Consider the following 17,200-nt stretch of genomic DNA (forward strand, 5'->3'; position numbering starts at 1 on the left):
TTTCGGATGAGATGAGAGCACCAAGGGTGACTTTTGAGGATGTGTACTTGCTCCTGGCACGTTCTGCTACGCCACCTAGTAGAGAGCAGTCCTCAAATGTTACCCCAGGGCTTATAGAGGACATGCCCGCTTATCCGGTGCTGTTTCGTACGATTAGGCTGACCATGCCGTATGATTACGATAATCCACCTCCGGCGGACATTCCTGACCATTTGCTGCCTCAGGCCCTCAGGCCACACCCATATAGGGACCCACCACCCTCCCCTCTTACGCCTAAAATGCGTCGTCTTCTGGAGGAAATGGCACGGGATCGAGATGCCGCTAGAGTAGTAGCCTCATCTTGTTGCTCGTGCAGTTCCAATTCTGATTCGGACTTTGATTAGGATAGACTAGATGCTTGGGATATTTTTATGCTCTTTCTCTTTTGCTTATGTACTGCGCTCATGCACTCTTGTGCTTTTATTTTATTTCTTTTTTTGTTATTTGTTTTGTTTTTGCATTCTGTTTTACCATGCTTTTGAATGGTTGTACGGATGATAGCTTTACTTGTTGGATATTCTAAATTTAATGGATATATTATGGTCGTGAATTGTTGAATGCTACATGATTGCATGCTAATCTAGAATGCTTCCTGTATGGCGGATGCAGTTGATGTGTATTGCATGCTGGTAGTGGATATAGGTTCTTGTGTGACTTGAACTTCTTATGAATGATCTATTTGAACCTATCATGTGCATATTTTATAGAAAAATGTCTAATTTACAGATGGCATGCTGCCAAATTTTCGTTAAAATTTTCCCAAAAAAAAAAAAAGAAAACCATGTACACCGATCATTATGATAAACTTCAATGTTAAAATATTTTTGAAAGGATGAGTGAAAGTTGGGAATCAGAAATGAGGCAATATAGGCTTAGTTCATTTAAATAAGCATTCATTTATATGTTTTTGGTTCGGTAAGCCTAAAGCATTCATTGCCGAGCTGAAATCATTGAAAATATTATAAACACTTGGCTAAGGATTTGAAAATTTGAAAAAGACATAAATTGAATATATACATAACTCAGAGGGAGCGTCATTTTCATAATTATTTAAATTAAATGCTCTCATCATCTCATAACGTTCATGTCCAAATGTCTAGATGAATAACAATACTACACTGAACTCAATACTATTCACTGTTCTCTGCTATTTATATTCTGAATTTAATGGATAGATGTATTACTGTCATGAATTGTTGAATGCAACATAATTGCATGCTAGTCTAGAATGCCTCCTGCATGACGGATGCAGTTAATGTGTATTGCATGCTGGTAGTGGATATAGGTTCTCATGTGCCTTGAACTTCTTATAAATGATCTATTTGAATCTATCAGGTGTAGGTTTTATGGGGAATTGTCTAATTTACGAACGGCATGTTGCCAAATTTTCATTAAAATTTTCCCAAAAAATAAAAAATAAAAATCATGAACACCGATAATTATGATAAAATGAATGTTAAAGTAATAACGATTGGATTGACATCTCCATCAGTCCTTAATTAAAATATTGCGCAGATAAAGTCAAATTCTAAGTTGAATTCGTCTAAGAAGTGGATAGGTAAATGTAAATATTGTCCACATAGCCACATTCACCCTCCCTCCATCCATGCTTCAAATTTCTAGTTTTGAAAATCCATAGGAATGCCAAGATGTGACACAAATTAGGGATTCATCTGGACATATGGGTTGCAATGTCATTGTAGAAAAGAAAAAAAAAGTGGAAAAAATGGTCCATGAACAAGATCACCGATGAAAGCGCCTAGGCCATATTTTATTTTCCATGATTTTCTCAACTACCAAACAAATGACCAATTTTCTGTCCATTTGACTGGCATATTTCACTTAGTTATAATATTTTCTCATTAAGACTTGAAAAGATACACACTTGTTCATGCTAGTTCATGACCTTTTTCTCCATGAATCTTCCCATTTCCCTCCTCTGCAACACAATCACTGTTTAAAGTTTTATTTCAAGTAGAGCAATAATGCTTGTCTACAAAATAGTAAAGCATGCTAATGGACACGTGTCCCCAATTGGATTTATTTGCTGCATCCCCTTTCCCTCGCAATGCTAATACCTCATTGAGACATTGTGTAAATCCCCCATAAACTAATCTCATGCTGCGTTCTAGAGCATGCATTTTAGATCTTAAATTTAGATTTAAATAGACTTTAATAAATTTCAATATAATTTTATGCTCCTCGTGATGGAGACACTTTGGACTTGATTTTACATTGAATTTAAATAAAACATAATATCAAATTGTACTAAAATTTGTCCAAATCCATTCAAAATGTTCGAAATCTATGCTCTTGAACGCAACGTTACATTTTTCATTATTGATATTACTACCGTACAAATTATGTAATATGCATGATTATGAAATCTTTGCGAATTTGTTATATCATATAATTATTTTTCTTGATTTTACTGAGCGCTAGCTCTCTTCCATTTGTATACTAAATTTTTTTTAATGACTCTTAATTTGTAGGATTCGCGGCTGTCATAACCTCAGCATGATGCAATGCATGCATGCACTACAGTCATTAGATGCAACTTTGGACTATTTCTTTATAATTTTTATTGTTATTTGAACAAATGGAATTTTTGTATTTTAATTTAAATTTGTACTAGTATTTGTATTTGAATTTTGAATATTTTTAAATAATTTTTGTTATCTGAACATATGTTATTTCTTTATTTTAATTGAATGTATTTAAATTCAAAATTTTGAATGATTTACGAATTTTGTAGTAATTATGGTTTCAGTTTATGTATTCAAAAATGTAATTACAGATTTTTATATAAGAATTGATGATTACAAAAATTAGTATTAAAGGGTTTTTTATTTTTATAATTATTAGTAAAGGATTCAAATTCATCACTAATACCCTACTATTAGTGACGAATTTGACTCCTTCACTAATGTCAGGGTATTAGTGACGAATTATAAATTATAAATTCGTCACTAATAGTAGGGTATTAGTGACGAATTTGAATCCTTCACTAATGTCAGAGTATTAGTGACAAATTATAAATTCGTCACTAATAGTGGGATATTAGTGACGAATTTGAATCCTTCACTAATGTCAGAGTATTAGTTATGAATTTCAATCCTTCACAAATACCCTACTTTTAGTGACGAATTATTAATTTATCACTAATACCCTACTAATAGTAACGAATTTGAGTTGAGCCGTTCTAGACTATATAGTGACGGTATTAGGGTTTTAGCGACGGTTATAATCCATCACTAATGGTTTTAGCGACGGTTATAATCCATCACTAATACTCCATTATTAGTGACAAAATTTTGTATTTGTCACTAAAAGTTAGTAGTAACGACACATATAGCAACTATTTTAGAACCGTCACTAATAGGCATAAACTCGTCACTAATAGTATTAGTGAAGAATTTATGCCTATTAGTGACCGATTTGATCCATCACTAATACCTTGATTTTTTGTAGTGATATTAGCAGTGCTGAATTGCACTAAGGAGCAGAAAGTTCTTTTCGCCACCTTCAAGCTGACTGGAGAAGCTGAATGGTGGTGGCATGCGGTGAAGCTGTTGGAAGAACAGCGAGCAGTACCAATAGCGTTGACTTGGGGTTGTTTCAAGTAGGTCTTCTACAACTGATATTTTCCTGCCACTACCAGGAATGCAAAGGCGGAAGAATTTTTCAACTTGACTCAAAGGCGTCTCACTATTCAGTAATATGTTGCTAGGTTCCTAGAACTTTTTCGTTTTGCACCTTTTATGGTTCCAAATAAATATCAAAAGGCGAGATGGTTTGAAAGGGGCTTAAATCATAGGATTCGTGAGCATACGACATGTTTGCAAATACATGACTTCACAGAACAGGATGATAAAGCCACCGTTGCAGAGTTGAGTCTGCAGAGAGGTGTAGAGGCGTCAAAAAAAAGGAGGAGACCCATGTCTCCCAGACCCCAAGAAAATGTTAGATAGGGGTTGTGGAGGGGAGACAGAGATACCATAGGCCAGAAATCAGAAAGGAATGATCGAGGACGACAGGGTGAATCGTCACGCCCCCACTATTCCAGATGCAATCAAAGGCATTGGAGAGAATGCAGGGGTAGAGGTGTCATGTGCTATAGATGTGGCAAGTATGGCCATATATCACGGGAGTGTCGAGAATCGCTAAACAATGCACCTGCTCCAGATCAAAATCGGAGGAATAACCCGGTGCCTCGTGGCGGCGGCGGCCCGACACTTGTTTATATGCTTGGTACAACAAAGGGGGAAAATGCTAAAGGCACAGATAATATGTTTATGTTTGCATAAGTAATAATCTTGTTTGACTTTGAGTGATTTGATGCTGCATATATTAGAATTAATTGAAATGTATGAATGTGGTTAACTAGTTTTTAATACTGTGAAAATGTGAAATTAACGAATTTCGAGGACGAAATTCTTTTAAGGAGGGGAGAATGTAATAACCCAAATTTAGAAACTAAAATAAAATAAAGAAATAAAGGGAAATAAAAGGAAAATTGGGAAAAATGGATTTTGGCTGGTTTAGGAGAAAACCGACGACATTTTTCTGGAGAGGAGAGAAAATCGGCGACGATTGTCAAAATTTACCGTGGGATGGTAGCTAGGTAAACGGTAAATCTAGGGCAGTTAAAGATAAAATCAGCGACGATTTTCTGGAGGCTTGGGTGAACCAACGACGGTTTTCTGCGCAGAGGGGGTTATATAGAAGGATCCTGTGAGTGTTTCAAAAGAAAATTAAATTTTCTCTTTTCCTCTCACGAAACGCTACATCTCCCCTCTCCATTTGCTTCGATTCTCACTCCACAAAGGATTATTTTGATGATCCAGAACCACCATGGGGTTTGTGGGATCATTCTCTACAAAGCTACCGGAGCAGATCATTGATTTGGGATTTTGATGTACCATCCCAAAATCAGGTTAAGTGAGATATTTTAAAGTTTTATTATTAAATCGAAGTATATGGGACCTAGGGAGTATTAAATGAGTATATTTTTAGATTTGAGTATGTTGGAATTTTTGGAATACAGGGTCTCGTTTCCTATTCGATTTTAGGCAGAATCTCGAGGAACAGGTAAGGGAAAAATGTTATAGCAACTTTTTAATTAATTTTAAACCGGTTAAATTCTAGTATATAAAATTTTGTATATATATATAGGTATGTTTATCTAAATGGGTAGATTTTTGGATAAAAAATGAAATTAATTAAATATATGGTATTTAGGGGGAAATCGTGTGGCATGGAAATAACTTTTATAATTAAATGGTTGTGAGTACTGCTTGATAATGTTTTACTGTTCACTTGTGACTACTTTTTGGATTGTAATTCTACTTGGTCGTGATTATTGTTCAATTGTGAGTATTGTATGATTGTGAATACTGTGGTAAATGTAACGATGTACCTAGATGATTGGTTATGCATAGGATGTGCAATGTGGTTCATGTAAATTGCAATATTGCATTGGCAGTGGTATGAGGAGGTTGTTATATCATACCTGATATAAATCGTCATATAACATTGGCAATGGTATAAGGAGGTCATTACATGAACATTTATATTAAGGGGGTAAAACATTAGTAGTGGAATGAGAAGTTTGTTTTACCGATTTACTATGAACGGGGTTGTGTGTGTGGATTTGTAACCTGTGTGGTTGTGGTACTTGTGTGGGCCATGATATATTATTGTGTGGTGTTAGTCCTGTGTGAACCAGTCATCTGTGGACCATGTATCCTGTGAAGGTGTTAGTCCTGTGTGGACCATGTGTTTTGTATGGATTAGAGTCCTGCGTGGACGTTATATTTTGTGTGGATATGAACCCTGTGCAAGTGTGAATGAATACTGTGTTTATATTCCTGTGTGGATGTGGGTCCTGTGTGGACTATATTACTTGTGTGGTTATGGATCCTTCGTGGGTGTGCATGAAGTATGTGTGTATCTTATGTGGATTGGTTGTGGCATGTGTATATATGTGGATCTTTGTGAAATGATGGCATTGGATGCGTGTAACTATAATTACACAAGTATTTATGGTAAAGTAGAATTTTCCACCTGAGGGCTTGCTGAGGAAGGTGAGTGTTCCGGTAATTTTCCGTTGGTACCAGAGTAGAGGGAAGCTACTTGTATGGGCGGGTAAGCTTCCCTACTCCCGGAGACTTTACTTAGATACATAACCCGAGGGCTTACTGAGTAAGGTGAGTGCCCTGGTATTATTGTTAGAACAGAGGAAAGTTACTTATATGGGTGGGTAATCTTCCTTATTCTCAGGAATTATCAGTAAAAGTAACTATGATTGTGTGTATAATATCAGATGACAGTGTTGTTGTTAGTGACGTGACTTTTTAGTTTCTATGGTATTGATTATCAAATAAATACTTTTGAAATGTATTAAACTCTTTGCCACACATTGTTTATAGCTTTTTCTTCCTTATTAAGAGGTGTCTCACCCCGCCAATTATTATTCTTTTAAGGTCCTTCAGGTGATCGAGCTTAGAAAGCTCTGGGGCGGGGTTTAGTGGTGAGTGGTTAAAAGAACAAGTTTGTTGCGACGTCCCAGAGTGCCTGTGTTTCAGGGTGGCGAAATAAAAATCAATTTTAATTTTTAAGAAAAAATAGGAATTTCGGAGTCGCCACTAACCTTTTAGTATGGTTAGAACACATGATTACTACCCCGTTAGGGGTAGAATGAGTTTACGTTACCAGAACTGGGGCCGAGAGTTCGGTTACGCGAGAGAAAGTTTCGAGCACCCCCTACGCGCCCGTTCTTATGAACGGTACCTAATTAATTCGGAATTATCCCTAAGTTAATCTAATAAGTCTTTCAAATTACCCCTCTATTAGTGGATTTACAAATATACATGCAGTATAAATAAATAAATGAATAAATAAATAATACAAAAATATATGTACTATATATATTCCCTCATAACTAAAGATATGTGAAGCCCGAAAGCTCATACCCTCGCATTAAAATCATAGGAATAAAAATTAAGAAAATACTTAAGAAAATACACTCCCAAATTTTGAAATTATATTGAATTTTTTTTATAAGAAAATATTAGTATGAGAGGTTTTAATATATAATAATAGGATAATAAGTGACAAGTTATCATAATACAATATATGTATCAAGATACTAAAAACACAATAAAAGGTAATACCATATATCTTAGAAATAATATATATATATATATATATATATATATATCTTAATAGATAATACCTAATATTAGCATAATAATAATACCATAATATTCTATATATTATCATACTAAATATAATAGCAACTTACCTAATGTAAACCAAAATGTCAAACTTAACCTAATAATTGATATGCTAGATATGAAATAAACACCAAATATGTCCAATAATAATAATACTACATATGAACATGAATTATGACGAAAACCTAAACGCAAAGTAATCAACACATTTAAAAATGTTAAAATAATTAAAACCCTAAACGAACATAAATTTAAAGTAATCAACATCCTAAAATTAGGAAATTGCATGAAATCCTCTAGACACTGACAAATATGAACATCTCATGACTATAAGAGCAACACTTTTTATAAATAATAAACAATGATATTGTTATAACAAATAATATACAATAACATATGATAGCAAAATGAAACAATAAACCATGATAAAATATAAATATGCATATAACATAAAAAAGAATAAATAATGATAAATCACCATATTACATATATAATAAACCATAATAAATATACATGTATACGCAGTAACCATATAAAACAATAAACCATGACAAACATAAATATATATACATAATAACAAAACAGATACAAATATAACCATATTAATAAAATATAAAAAAACAATTAAAAATAAATAAACAAATACCAAAACAAAATCTCACCTTTGGGCAGTGTTGTGTGTGTTCAGTGTATGTGAGTGTGTGTTTCGGTATGTTTAGGAGTGTGCTGCTGTATGTGCTTGTGTGTGTGTGTGTGTGTGTGTGTGTGGTCGTGGACTCGGGTGTGTGTGTGTTTCGCCGGAGGTCATGGGGGCTGGCCGGAGCAGCTAGAGTGCAAAGGGAGACTGGCGCGACTGGATCTGCAGGGAGCGGCGGCGGCGCTGCTGCTGCCGTGTGTGACTGACAGAGGTTGGTCTGAAGCAGTGGTTGATGCGGGTGATGGCCGAGGATGATGGCTGGAGAATCTCGTGGCCGGAGTTGCAGGCGAGGTCAGAGAAGGAGATTGGGCTCGGCTGGAGTGCATAGGGCAGCTGCTGGTGTCTGCTCAGGTGGAGCTGTCAGATTGCCGGAAAGTGAGCACGAGCAGACCGACAACACCGGAGAGATGGGCTGGTATGGGAGCGGCGAAGAAGACGAGCGCGACGAGCACCGAGAAGTGAGATGCGGAAACAAGCCGGAGTCCATGAAAGCATTGAGATGAGAGATAAGTTAGAGAGAGACGGGGAAACTAAGAAAGACGAAGAAGGAGAGAGAGCTGGAGAGGGTATGTGATGGTTCGGGTGGCTGTGAGGCGAGAGGAGCAGCAGGGTTGCTGTGCATTGTCGGATGGAGGCTAGAAGGAGAGAAGAGAGTGGGAACAGCGTGATGGCAACGGGGCGGGGGGGCCTTAGGTTTTTTCTTTTTTCTGAATGGCTCTGCCCCCCTCCTTGGCTGTGGGAAGGAGCCTTTTAAATAGGCTCCAACCCCAAAATCCTAGGTCAAAATAATAATAATAATAATAAAGGTAATAATAATGACAATAATAATAATAATAATAATAATAATAATAATAATAATAAGGCAATAATAACAATAGTATTTAAAAATAATAATATTAATAATAATAGTAATAATAGTAAAAATGATAATAATAATAATGATAATAATAATAAAGTAGTAAGAGTAATGTTTAATAATAATAATAATAATAATAAAAGATAATAATAATAAAGTAATAATAGTAATAGTAAAATAGGGTAATACTAATGATAAAAAAATGATGATAATAATAATAATAATAATAATAATAATAATAGTAATAATAATAATAATAATAATAAAGTAATAACAATATTCATATTTTTGTTATATTGGGTCCGGGTAAAAATGGGGTATCTACAAGGTTTATATATAGTTTTTGTCACGACCTCAAAATTTACATCATTATCTATATATATATATATATGAACTACTCTGATACTCCCTGCTATGAAACTCGAGCCTCGGAAGGCACTGGGGTAAATATGAATATAAAATCATACCTATGAAGCGGAAACGTAACCCATACATCCATACACATCATACAATACCAGAAATCTGTATTTTCAAACCATACTATATGATACATCTCTCTCCAAAATATCTGCCCAAAAACACAAAACCCTGCACAAACTTACCCTCTAATCCAGGGTAATCAAATAAACTCTCTATCCGCGAGCCTGGTCAGCTTGCCCAGTTGGCTCACCTGAAAAATGTTAAAGTCATGGGGTGAGTCGACGCTCAGTAAGTGGAAATATACTATTACTAGTGTGTGGCGACTAAGTTGCATACTGTTAAAATAACAACTCAACTATAATGAAATAGTAAATATGAAAAGCATGTCTATCATTTTCTCAATTTAAAATATAACTTTATCATCTGTATTTTCTACTTTTCATACTACTAATATCATACTATACTCATCATATACTGTAAAACTGTATACATATACATAACTGTATTTTATCCCTAGAACTCTGTATATCATGATTTGACCCCACATGACATGATTGTGCGGCCTGTAGGCAGGACTTAATCTGGTCAGCCCTCCAAATAAGTCAATATACTTCACACTATCTCAGCCCGGCCAAACTGCATACTCTCCTAGGTGCGGGACTGGCTACTACCTCGTCAAATTGGCTACCTCAACCCAGCGAATTGGGGAGCTACATCCTCTCCGAGCACAGTTTGATGGTACCCACACACTATCTGAGATATGTGGTTGCACTCTATCTGTATATAGCAACGGTATCGTGCTCTATATTCTTTATCTGTATCTGTCTACAATCATTCCTCAAGGATCTGATACTATATATATACATATATACTCTTTTACTGTTTTCATCATGTTTCCAAAATTATTATAACGCTATCTTTTGTACTGTAAATACTGTAATCTCTGTATGATGTATCTGTAGCATCTTGATGCTATCTCTGTATATCTGTCTGCATACTCTGTCTGTATACTCTGTATGTTATGGTAATAGGAAACATGACATACTATAAACACTGTATATATTGTTTTGAATAAAGCTGTAATATACTGATCTGAGTAAAACTGTAACATACTATTCTGGATAAATATCTGTGATATACTGATCTATATAAAACTATAACATACTGATCTAAGTAAACATCTGTATACATATATATATATATATATATATATATGTATATATATCTGTTTTGCGAAACTATTTAAATAAAAGTTGTATAGGTATGTATATCTTTATGTATAATCTCTGTGAATATATGGCTATATCTGTATGTTTTGTATAACTTCATATACTAGAAAAATTGTATAAAGTTCTACATCAAATATTATCTACTCAGGCCACACATACTTTAAGAACACATATTCTGAAAATTACATAATAACTGGTATACATACATGTTGGTAAAATTTCTATTAACATATTCAAATTTCCTAGCATAGCATATTTCCCTTACCTTATCTCTAAAAAGTCCCTACTATACTCTAACCCTATACTTGCAGGGTTCTCCACTTAACACCCTAAAAACCACATCCCCCAGAACAAAACATCAGTATTTTCTTACCTACAATATTTCTTATAACTACAAGGAAGGCATGATTTAAATAAAATACCTTACCCTGTGTGATACCCTGTGAAAGAAAGGCTTAAAAGGATTAGATGTTACTACCTATATCAACAAGGTGCACCTTTCTTTTCGAGAGCCTTCCCATAAGAACTTCATAGTTAAGCGTGCTTGACTTGGAGCAATCTTGGGATGGGTGATCACCTGGGAAGTTTTCTCAAGAAGTGTGTGAGTGAGGACAAAAACACACTAAAAAGGACATGTGTTGGTTTGTGGGCCAGTCATTAATCCGATAAGGCCCGCCTCCTGTTGTCTGGAGGTGGAGGAGGAGAGACGTTGTGCTCCCTAGCAGACCCAGGTTGGGGCGTTACAAATGGTATCAGAGTCAACACCCAGCCGGAAGTGTGATGTGATTCACATCGTTTGGGTTTGGAAATGTGGGTTCGCAACGAGGACGTTGTGTTCTATAAGTGGGGGAGAATGTGATACCCCATGGATGGAAAGACTTAAAAAGATTAGATGTTACTACCCATATCAACAAGGTGTACCTTTCTTTTCGAGAGCTTTCCCATAAGAACTCCATGGTTAAGCGTGCTTGCCTTGGAGCAATATTGGGATGGGTGACTTCTTGGGAAGTTTTCTCAGGAAGTGTGTGAGTGACGACAAAACACACTGAAAAAGACACGTGTTGATTTGTGGGGCCAGTCATTAGTCCGATAAGACCCGCCCCCCCTTTTGTCTGGTCCAGGTGGAGGAGGAGAAATGATATGCTCCCTAGAAGACCCAGGTTGGGGCGTTACAAATGGTATTAAAGCCAACACACAGTCGGAAGTGTGATGAGATTCACATCGCCTGGGTTTGGAAATGTGGGTTCGCAACGAGGACGTTGCGTTCTATAAGTGGGGGAGAATGTGATACCCTGTGAAAGAAAGGCTTAAAAGGATTATATGTTACTACTTATATCAACAAGGTACACCTTTCTTTTCGGGAGCCTTCCCATAAGAACTTCATAGTTAAGCGTGCTTGGCTTGGAGCAATCTTAGGATGGGTGATCACCTAGGAAGTTTTCTCAGGAAGTGTATGAGTGAGGACAAAAACACACTGAAAAGGACATGTGTTGGTTTGTGGGGCCAGTCATTAGTCCGATAAGGCCCGCCCCTTGTTGTCTGATTAAGGTGGAGGAGGAGAGACCTAGTGCTCCCTGGCAAACCCAAGTTGGGGCGTTACACCCTAGATTTGGGATGAATTCCAAACCAACTTCTCCCACAATCATCTTCTGCAGACTTGCAAAGAACTTCGCCAAGAGCATCATGGTGGCCTCGAATTTTTTATCCGGCAAGAAACGGGACTAGGATCGAAGAGAGAAGGAGGGAGAGGCATTTTAGAGAGAGAAAGAGAGAGCAATTGTTGTGCCAAAATCTACAATTTAATCCGGGTTTTCACTATTTATAGCCTTGGATTCGTCGACGAGACCAGACACGTCATCTCGTCCACGAGTCTTTAAGGAATTTCATTGACGAATTTCCTCCCTCGTCGACGAATTTCAAACTGCCCAAAAACCCTCTCTCGGTATTTTCTTGTCGACGATAAGTGGCTTCATCGATGAGGTCCCTTTATGCACTCATCCACGAATTCCCTCTTTATTATTTAAATACCATTTTTCTTCAGCTCGTTACAATTTTATTTTAAAATTTTCCTGGTTATGTAATATGGAGGATTTGGTTTACTCTTTTATGGGTTTGTTTATATATGTATATAGAACTCTGGTATTTTATTTGAGGTTGCCTATTTAGTTCTGCTGCATAAATGGTATCAGAGACATATGATTGGTCTCATAACACCCTGAGCCCCACTTGGTGGGTTCGGGGTGTTACAGCAATAATATCTGACATGAGGAACTCTCTCCCGATTTGGTACTCCACCTCAACCGTAAGTCACACTTGGCAAACAACTCCAACTTGTGCCACATAAGATTTCGTCAGACCTTTTGTGATAACCTCACGAAATACCATGTCCAACCTGTGATGCTGCCCTCATCAGTCCCCAAACATCCACACTAATCTAGTTAAGAATACCCACCATTTCTTATGTGGTTACATTACACAAGACAATATTTCCTAACTCAAAACTCTCAATTATAGCTCCACCTGCAATTGTGTTACCCTATAGTATATAGAGATTTGCTGTTATCCTTTGTCCTTTCATCACCATTAATACGCCATCACTCACCAACATCATCCTGCCTTTGGACTTGTGACTATACCCGTTACAATCCAAAGCACCCAATGATATCACGTTCTTTTGTGGATTAGGTACATGCCTTACCCTACACAATGTCCTTACCACACCATCATACATCTTGATCTTGATATCCCTCATTCTGATAACTTTGAAAACTGCATCATTTCCCATCATAACAAAACCATGACTAACCAATTTGTAAGTGGTGAACCAGGCTTTGTTAGGCGTCATGTGAAAAGCATATTCTGAGTCTAAGATCCAAGAACTCGTGAGGCATTCAAAACCTAATGAAATAGTAAGCATCTTGTGAGGATTTGTGTAATCCCAAGAAGGGGGTGAATTGGATTTTTTTTTTTAAAAAAAATTGCTAATTATTTAATCCATTGACAAATAAGACCCCAATAAAAAATAAAGGTATGTATGTAAAACAATCACAACAATATATAAGTAATCACAACAAGATAAATGTAAACATACACGTGCGGAAATTCAAATAGGCGAAGCCACCTCTCTGAGCAATATCCCCTCACTCGGTCCACTCCTTATAGGCGGAGCCACTTCTCCGAGCAATATCCCCTCACTCGGTCTACTCCTTATAGGTGGAGCCACCTCCCCAAACGATATCCCCTCCCTTGGTATGGTTCACAACTCGAATCACAAAAACACAAATGATAGAAAATAATTTTTACGTACAAGAAAATGATTCTTCACAAGATGATTTGTACAATGAAAAATATCTCTAAGTGCACTCTCAAATGATTTTAAAATATGAAGCTCAATAGAGTTTGGTGGAAATGATTTTTTCTCAAATAACCTTTAAAATATGCAAGAAGGCTTCCAAGTAAGATCTATGAATGTGAATATATGCTTTAGCCTTTCTCAAGAAGCTTTTCAAGCAAGTATATATGAGTGAATATATGCTCAAAGCTTTCTTGTATAACTCATAAGATTTTCTCCAGAAAGAATTTTCAAAAGAAGTGTAAGAGAAATATTTTCTTCAAGATTGACCTTTGTAGAATCAAACGCAAGAAGGCTTTCAAGAAATATATATGAGTGTGAATATATGCTTAAGCCTTTCTTGAATAACCCAAAAATATTTCCCCCAAAAGGATTTTCAAAAAGAAAGAGTAGGAGAAAATATGAACTTGATCTTCAAAATGGGTTTCAAATATGAGTAAGAATCAAAGAATATACAAGTAGGCTTTCCAAATTATTTTCTTAGCTTGTTCAAGTGTTTGGGCAAGTTATTTTTAGGAAAATTGGAGATATAGCCATTTTATGGCCGTTGGGGTCTTAAAATATAATTTATTTTGAAAACTAGTCATTTTTCGACCATTTCTACGCCTTTCCCGAGAGGTTGCAAACACCCCTCAGTATTTTTGACATAACTTTTTCTAAAAAACTCCAAAATTGGACGTTCTTGGTATCAACAGAAAGTTAAGAGAAAATATCAACTTTTCCATGCTAAACACTTTTTAAGATAAGAAGTTATTGATTAAGAAAATCGCTCATCATTAAGGCAGCAGAAACATGAAGGGAGTTTTCTACTGCGGATACCTTTTAGTATTTTGGGCATGAATTTTTCTAGAAAACTCCAAATGGAACGTTCTTGGTGTCAAAGGAAAGCTAATAGTAAATACCACAACGTTTGTGTTGAAAAATGTTTAATATGAGAACAAATTGATTGAGAAAAATGCTCATCAATGTGATGGAATAAACATGTAGGGGTTTTTGAAAAACTTGTTTTGAAACTTTTCATTCCAAAAATGGTTTTTACACTTAAAATAATTTTTGCACATTTGTAAAATGATTTTCCATGAAATATAGAGTGCCTGAGGTCAGTCTGAGGTCAATGTAGAGAGCTTCAATCTAAATAAAATGACCATGCATGCACAATTGAAACCTAATAAAAAATACAACTTAAAAACCTAAGTCTTCAAGCTATTGCTCTTCTCATTTCCATGGAATATGCCAAGAATGTGATCGTTTAAGCACTTCATTGCTTCCATTTTGCATCTGTCATTTGTGCTTATAGAAATATAAACTTGTTCATACACTTAACTCATAAATGAGATGCTGGGATTTGTCATTATCAAAATGGGATAAGACTCAAAAAGTCAACAATCTCCCCCTTTTTATGATGACAAATACAGGAGTAAAATGAGGTCAGCCTAACAAGGCTCCCTCTTACAATATGCATAATTTCAACAGAATAGACAGTGTAGTTTAAGCATATTCAAACATGAAGACTTCTGAATTTTTAAGTTGAGAATTTAAGCTTAGTTTAGTTCATTTTGCAATATGTATTTAAGCTAACTTTGAAAAAATATTCAGTTAAAACAAATAAAGTCATTAAATCATTTCCAATTTTGAACGAAAAAAAAAAAAGAAAAAGCAAGAGGAAACTAATTGTAAAGGAATAAACCAATTGTAAGAGAATTATGATAATTTTGCTCATAAACTTCTCCCCCTTTTGTCATCAGCAAAAGGGCTAAAACATCTCCCCTTTTTCAAGAGGATCACTTAAACATTAGAGCCCTTAAGTATTTTTGAATTTCATGACAAACATTGAATTTTTATAAAATTATAGAAGCACATGTCACGAATGCCTTTAAGTTTGTAGATTTCTAGCAAGATAAAAAAATTATCTTTTATAAGTTCATTTCTTGCCATAAAAATTTCATTTGAAAAAAAATTCCCTTTTTGATATTATCAATTAGTAATAGGGAATGTGCTTTGTAAAGCCCCAAACCCTTAATCCCGGGTCCGGTGCGTTATACCTGATAAAATCCATGATAATCCATAAACCAATATATACATAGCGGAAAACATAAACATAATCTTCATATAACATAATACCAGAGTTTACTAATTCTAACTATAATCCATAAAAACCAACCATCACATGCATTTCCATAAATACATACATCTCCAAAACATTTTAGTATGTTCACAAACATTCATTTCATAACTGATTTAAAACATAAAGACATAAAATATCAATTTTATACATCCCAAACTTAACATAGAAATATACCATTTTCTTTTTCTATTCCCCAATAATGCTATAAAAACCTCGAGCTCTTAAAGCTCGATCTCGAGGAAATCCTGAAAAAGATAAATTCATATTCGAGTGAGACACATCTCAGTAAGGGAAGAAACAATATATTAAAACAGTGTGTAACCAACATGAGTTTATAAATGACATATTATTTAACATTTGAAAATTATTAACATAATTTCTGAAATCATTCCCCGAACCTAATCAAACACATGCAAATATTTAACCCACGAGATTACCTGAGGATAGGGGCGATTACCCGCCCATACAAGTAGCACTCCTTTGCTCTAATATTTATGCAACCCAGAGGTCGCAGCTAAAGCATATCAGGGCACTCACCTTACTCAGTAAGCCCTTAAGTGATAAATTGATCTCATACTTACACAGTTCATACAAAAGTTTATCGGCGAAGACCCTAAGGATAGGGAAATCTACCCGCCCATACAAGTAGGTTCCCTCTGTCCTAATACGTTATGCGGCTACTGCCACATCTATAGCTGCGGTACCGAGCATCTGTAACTTTGAACTTTCGTTGCCACAAGGGTTTTAAAATCATCTTATTATAATTTATGCAATTTAAAATAATATCATGAAAATCTCATCTTTACTCATATTTTCATAAAAAAATGCAACGTACAAATAAACTCATGTCACACAATTTTTGCGTTAAAAATATATATAATTTTATTTTTGAATAGAAAGAAATGCTGAAAATTTACCCGAAGGGATTAGAACATTTCTTAACCCAAAAATAGATGCAAGTATATTAAAGATAGAACTGGTATAATTAAATATGCATAAAAATAAACTCATGAAAATTTTGTAGAACTAATTAACATAATTGAAATTTACGTATAAAATAAATTCGGGTATGAATTTTAAATAAAAAAAAACTAACATAATCAAAATTTACTTACCTTCTTCCTTACGAACACTGTAACTATCTCTAAGAAATGAGATCGGACAGAGTGGGTGATTGAGAACTTTTTCAAAAATTCTCTCTCCACCACAAATTCTTTCACTCACTAATCCTTCTCTTCCTTGGA

This window comes from Malania oleifera, chromosome 7, assembly GCF_029873635.1.
Source record: "Malania oleifera isolate guangnan ecotype guangnan chromosome 7, ASM2987363v1, whole genome shotgun sequence".
Lineage (NCBI taxonomy): Eukaryota > Viridiplantae > Streptophyta > Magnoliopsida > Santalales > Ximeniaceae > Malania > Malania oleifera.